The sequence below is a fragment of the Dermacentor variabilis genome, chromosome 11 (genome assembly GCF_050947875.1).
Source record: "Dermacentor variabilis isolate Ectoservices chromosome 11, ASM5094787v1, whole genome shotgun sequence".
Lineage (NCBI taxonomy): Eukaryota > Metazoa > Arthropoda > Arachnida > Ixodida > Ixodidae > Dermacentor > Dermacentor variabilis.
The window spans coordinates 77,856,982-77,862,981 of record NC_134578.1 but is presented as its reverse complement, the minus strand read 5'-3'; the positions used below and the strand labels follow the sequence as shown (position 1 = coordinate 77,862,981).

Genomic DNA, 6,000 nt, shown 5'->3' with positions numbered 1-6,000 from the left:
ACGCCATTTGTCGCAACTGTAAACTGTTTCCTGCTGTGATTTTATAAGCTACCGGATAAATGCAGTCACGGACTTGGAGTGCTGACCAAGCAGACGACTTCGACAAATGACTATTGCACAACTCACTATGTAGGTTGTTCAGGCAACATTTGCATGAAGCGCACTTCATTCTTTACATATAATTTCATCCACAGGTTATGCTTTGTGGCAACCAAGGCGGTAAAAGAAAACGCTGTTTCAGAAGTACAGAGAACGCCGTTGCTGTATTGTCACGCAGATCCCATAAAATACCACATGACTCCTTTGATTTCACTGTATTTGGCAACTCGTAGGTGTCCTATGAGTATCCCACGATAGGCCGTTATCTGTAACCACTCAACATTTTCTCTTCACTGCCTTCCTCGTGCAATAAATTATGTGATTTAGCCTTTTATAACGATATCTTTTTTTTTTACTTCTGAACACATGTCGGTTTAATCGCTCGTGACCACACTTAGTTACACTCGCTACACAGTGGTCTTCAATACGGGGGGTGGGTTGTGACACACTGGGTGATTGGACGTGATCAAAAACGGAATAAAATGCCGGTGAGTATGAATGCACGTGAGTTAAAGGATAAGTGAGCGCCGATTAAAGTGGGTATAGGAATGGAAGTGAGGGATGGTGAGTTTAATGGGCGTGAGTGGTAAACTTGAGCAAGTTGGTGAGTGGGAGGGGAAACGAGTAGGAGCATTATTGGGTTTGTGTTAAGTGTGTATCCAACCTAGTACAAATAGTGTGTGTTCGCAAGTGCATGTGGAGGTGATAGGAGCGTGAGGGCTAATGAGGGCCAGTAAAAATGAGTCAGAGTACATCGCCCGAAAAGAAATATCTATGTGTAAGTACGAGTGCATGTTGAGTGAATGTGCCGACCTAGGCTCCACCCTATCCGAACATATCTCTACTTCATCATCATCATCATCATGATCAGCCTGGCTGCGCCCACTGCAGGAGAAAGGCCTCTCCCATACTTCTCCAACTACACCGGTCATGTGCTAATTTTGGCCATGTTGTCCCTGCAAACTTCTTAATCTCGTTCGCCCACCTAACTTGCTACCGCCCCCTGCTACGCTTCCCTTCTCTTGGAATCCAGTCCATAACCCTTAATGACCATCGGTTATCTTCTCTCCTGATTACATGTCCTGCCCATGCACATTTCTTTTTCTTGATTTCAACTAAGATGTCATTAACTCGCGTTTGTTCCCTCACACAATCTGCTCTTCTCTTATCCCTTAACGTTACACCCATTATTCTTCTTTCCATAGCTCGTTGCGTCGTCCTCAATTTAAGTAAAGCCGTTTTCGTAAGCCTCTAGGTTTCTCTCCCGTAGGTGAGTACTGGTAAGACACATCTGCTATACACTTTTATTCTGAGGGATAATGGCAACTTGATGTTCACGATCTGAGAATCCCTGCCAAACGCACCCCAGCCCATTCTCATTATTCTGATCATTTCGGTCTCATGATCCGGATCCGCGGTCACCACCTGCCCTAAGTAGATGCATTCCCTTACCACTTCTTCCAGTGCCTCGCTACCTATCGTAAACTGCTGTTGTCTTCCGAGACTGTTAAACATTACTTAGCTTTCTGAAGAATTACTTTTAGACGCACCCTTCTGCTTTGCCTCTCCAGGTCAGTGAGCATACATTGCAGTTGGTCCCCTGAGTTACTAAGCAAGGCAATATCATCAGCGAATCGCAAGTTACTGGGGTATTCTCCATTGACTGTTATGCCCAATTATTCACAATCCAGGTCTAGGAATTCCTCCTGTAAACACGCTGTAAATAGCATTAGGGAGATCGTATCTCCCTGCCTCACGCCCTTCTTTATTAGGATTTTGTTTCTTTCTTTATAGAGGACTACGGGGGCTGTGGAGCCGCTATATATACATTTCAATATTTTTACATACGGCTCGTCTACAACCTGATTCCGTAATGCATCCATGACTGCTGAGGTTTCGACTGAATCAAACGCTTTTTTTTTGTAATAAATGAAAGCTATATATAAGGGTTGGTTATATTCCGCACATTTCTCCATCACCTGATTGACAGTGTGAATAAGGTCTATTGTTGAGTAGCATTTACGAAATCCTGCCTGGGCCTTTGGTTGACAGAAGTCTAAGGTGTTCCTGATTCTATGTGCGATTACCTTCGTAAATAATTTGTAGGCAACGGACAGCGAGCTGATCGGTCTATAATTTTTCAAGTCGTTGGCGTCCCCTTTCTTAAGGATTAGGATTATGTTAGCGTTCTTCCAAGATTCCAGTACGCTCGAAGTCATAAGGCATTGCGAATACAGGGTGGCCAGGTTTTCTAGGACAATCTGCCCACCATCGTTCACCAAATCTGTTGTTACGTGATCCTCCCCAGCGGCCTTCCCCATTTGCATAGCTCCCAAGGCTTTCTTTACTTCTTTTGGCCTTACTTGTGGGATGTCATATTCCTCTAGACTATTCCCTCTTCCATTATCGTCGTGGGTGCCACTGGTACTACATAAATCTCTATGGAACTCCTCAGCCATTTGAACTATGTCATCCATATTAGTAATGATATGGCGGCTTTGTCTCTTAACGGGTACATCTGATTCTTGCCTATTCCTAGATTATTCTTCACTGCTTTTAGGCTTCCTCCGTTCCTGAGACCATGTTCAATTCTATCCATATCATGCTTCCTTATGTCAGCTGTGTTACGCTTGTTGATTAACTTGGAAAGTTCTGCCGGTTCTATTCTAGCTGCAGGGTGAGAGGCTTTCATACACTGGCATTTCTTGATCAGATCTTTCTTCTCCTGCGGTAGCTTACCCGCGTCCTGTCTAACGGAGTTACCACTGAATTCTATTGCACATTCCTTAATGATGCCCATAAGATTGTCGTTCATATCTTCAACACTAAGGTCCTCTTCCTGAGTTAAGGCTGAATACCTGTTCTGTAGCTTGTCAGTCCGCATTTCGATGGGGGCGAAATTCGGAAACACCTGTGCACTTACATTTAGGTTCATGGTAAAGAACCCCAGGTGGCCCCATTTTCCGGAATCCCCCACTACGGCGTGACTCATAATGAGAAAGTGGTTTGGGCATCTAAAGCTCCATAATCTTATCTAAGATTAATTATAAATTTGTTAATGGAAAGTCGTACACTGGTGAACAAGGTCACGAAACGCTCAAGTGACTAAATGTGCTTGTTAGCGCTGCACCCCGGATGCAAATTTAGCTGCGTACGTCGACTAGTTGCCCTTCCCGCGGCAGTTTCCACAATATGAAATGCCCTTAGTGACCTGCTTGGAAACCTACAAAGGTGATGTCCTAACATTTCAGTATTTTTTTCGATGGTCACTGACGATACAAGTCAGACAATACATTTAATGGCGAAGCAACGCTGTCTAAGGTAGATGGGCGCTGCTGGCAAAATCGCGTTTAGTCCTTTGTGGCAAAGGCATTGCGCTTGAAGGCCCATATAAGATGGCGAGAAAGAGTTCAATTGGGCACAACACGCACACGCGGAAAGGCACTCGGCGTTTTTTCCCCCCCGCGCAAACGGAATAGCAATACCATATGCAGTAGCTAACAGGAATTCTCGCATTAGGCCAGGTTTCTTTTCTTCTAACACGTTTCTAAAGCAACCATAATGCCGCAGTTGTCCTCGGGCGCAAGAAAACATTCTGGTGAAGGGGCATTCGCCTGTAGTCATTCTGCTAAAGGAGGAGGAACAGGACGGATGTTGCTTGCTGCAAACGGACTTACCTTTGCAAAAGTTACCGGCAGTTGCTCTGCCTGAAAGCCACCCATCAATTTCGACCATGGTCTGAAACACTTCCCAATACAACTAACACCAGGTTCCAAAAACAAGTGCACTTCGTAGCGGTTTGGTAGACGGTGACTGTGGGCGACGCAAAGCTTTGGACACAGCCCAATACTTTGCGCGTTTGCTCAACCAAAAGGACCCATACCGCTCAACATTCATTTCACATTCTTGTATCACTGAGGAACTTCAGGAGCAGTCGAACCACCTCCACCGTAAATGTGCAATGTCTTCGCGGGAGCAAACTGTCACTTGCATTTGAGTGTGGGGCCAAGTTGCGCCATGTCCTATTGATTTCCTACGTTGTCATTCAAATACAGGGCACTTTTGTAAATTCTGCTCAATGTACTTTTTTATTTGCTGCAGCAAGAGTAACCTCAAGCGATTGCTAAATTTGTGCAAAGGCGATAGTGGATTCATTACCTTATTAAGATGCGGTGTGTACTGTTCTCAAGAATAAGCAGAGAATTATCCTACTCGCCGAGAGTGGCAGCTTCTACTAAACGGTTAGAAACGGTACATCTTCATGTTGTTTCTTTCTATATTCAGCGAAAAATGAGCCAGAAGTAATCATGGATGCAGATAAAGTTCCAACGCATTTTTTTAAACGGATGAGTAAACACGCAAATCACCTCCGAAATCACGCACTCACGCACGCACGCACGCACCACACACGTGTGTGTGCAAAATAAAGCTTTCTTTGCCGAACTTCGCGGATATGGCGAGTATGGCGTTCTCTGGATATCTCGGCATATATAAATATATATATATATATATATATATATATATATATATATATATATATATACATATATATATATACATGTACCCGAAAGTGCACTCCTGCACAGTTAACTGATACTGGACATAGTGCAAACCAACCCTGGGTATAGTCCAACTCCAAATGGCCTGATGATGCAGGTGTTTAACATTATCGCCGGACGTGAGCTCCAACATAGATACCTCGTCGGCACATTTTTTTCGCTGTTATCGTTTCTATGTTGTTAAGCCGCCGTCATCGTTTAGTCGTCCTCACCCTATGTCAGTATGCTGTTTATTCGTCATGCTCATTACGTCGTTCTCGCGCCGTCATCTCCATTCTGTCGTCGTGATTAATCGTTATCATGCTATCATCGTCATCATGTCGTAATCATCCGGCCTTCATCATTCTTTAATCGTCATACCTTCGACAGGACATGGCCGTCATACAGTGGTTGTCATGCGCTTGTGGCCATTCCATCGTCGTCACGCCATCCTAATAATGCGGTCCTTGCCATACCATTATCCTCGTGCCAATGTCTCATACCATTGTCAACATTTCAGAATAAACATTCAATTGTCGTCATGCCTTAATAATAATGCATTTGTCGTCATCCTATTGTCCATGATACTGTCGTCTCATACCGTCCTCATCCCTTCAAAATATAAATTCCATTACCGTCACGCCATCGTTGTTATATCGTTGGTGTCACTCCCAATTCGGCTCTATATCTTCGTTCTTCCATAATTGTAGTGGCCATCGTCGTCATGAAGTCATGAACTTTCGGTCGTCCTCATACACCCGTCGGTACGCCATCGCCTCCCTACCGTCGTGGTTATTATATCATCGTCATTTCTTCTTTGTCATTACTTCATCGTCACGCGTGGAAACCGGAAGTTCGAACGCCACAAGTCCATGTTGGTCGGGGCGTACCGGTGAAAATGTGTCCAACTCGGTTGTGTTCTCTACATTTCCCAAACACCAACGAAAGTTTCGCGTGAACTGATTCCCAAGGGCGCGAGATGCGCAATTTCTTTCTCGTCTTGCGTTTTTTTCCGAACTATGGAGGACCTCAGCGGCAAGAAAAAATTCGGAATCGCAAACCCGGATGTCGCATCCAACAAACGGAGACAAACGGCCACACTTTCCCCACCTGTCCCCTTCATCTCCGCGCTGCAACAAATCACGGCGACGCTCACACTCTGCAACCAGGAAGAAGCTGCCATCCATCGTTCGCAGCGCTTGCCACCGCATGGGACGTGTCGCCACTACAGTTTGCGCTTTACTGTTTCTTTATTTGTGCGTGTGTTTCTGAGTAGAGAATCGAAGCTCTGCGAGGAAACAAATCTTCCACGTTTGCCCATTCGTTTGAACCGATCGCAGAGAAACGTCCTGTCTAAAGAAAC

General features: G+C 44.9%; 1 long non-coding RNA gene across 1 annotated transcript in view; it reads left to right on the top strand.

Moving 5' to 3' along the window:
• The first annotated feature begins 1,302 nt into the window (after window positions 1-1,302).
• LOC142563667 (uncharacterized) overlaps window positions 1,303-6,000 on the top strand; it is a 28,590-nt gene continuing 23,892 nt past the window's right edge. Inside the window, exon 1 of the long non-coding RNA XR_012824373.1 lies at window positions 1,303-1,369. This is a non-coding gene — a long non-coding RNA (uncharacterized LOC142563667). The remainder of the gene's footprint in view (window positions 1,370-6,000) is intronic.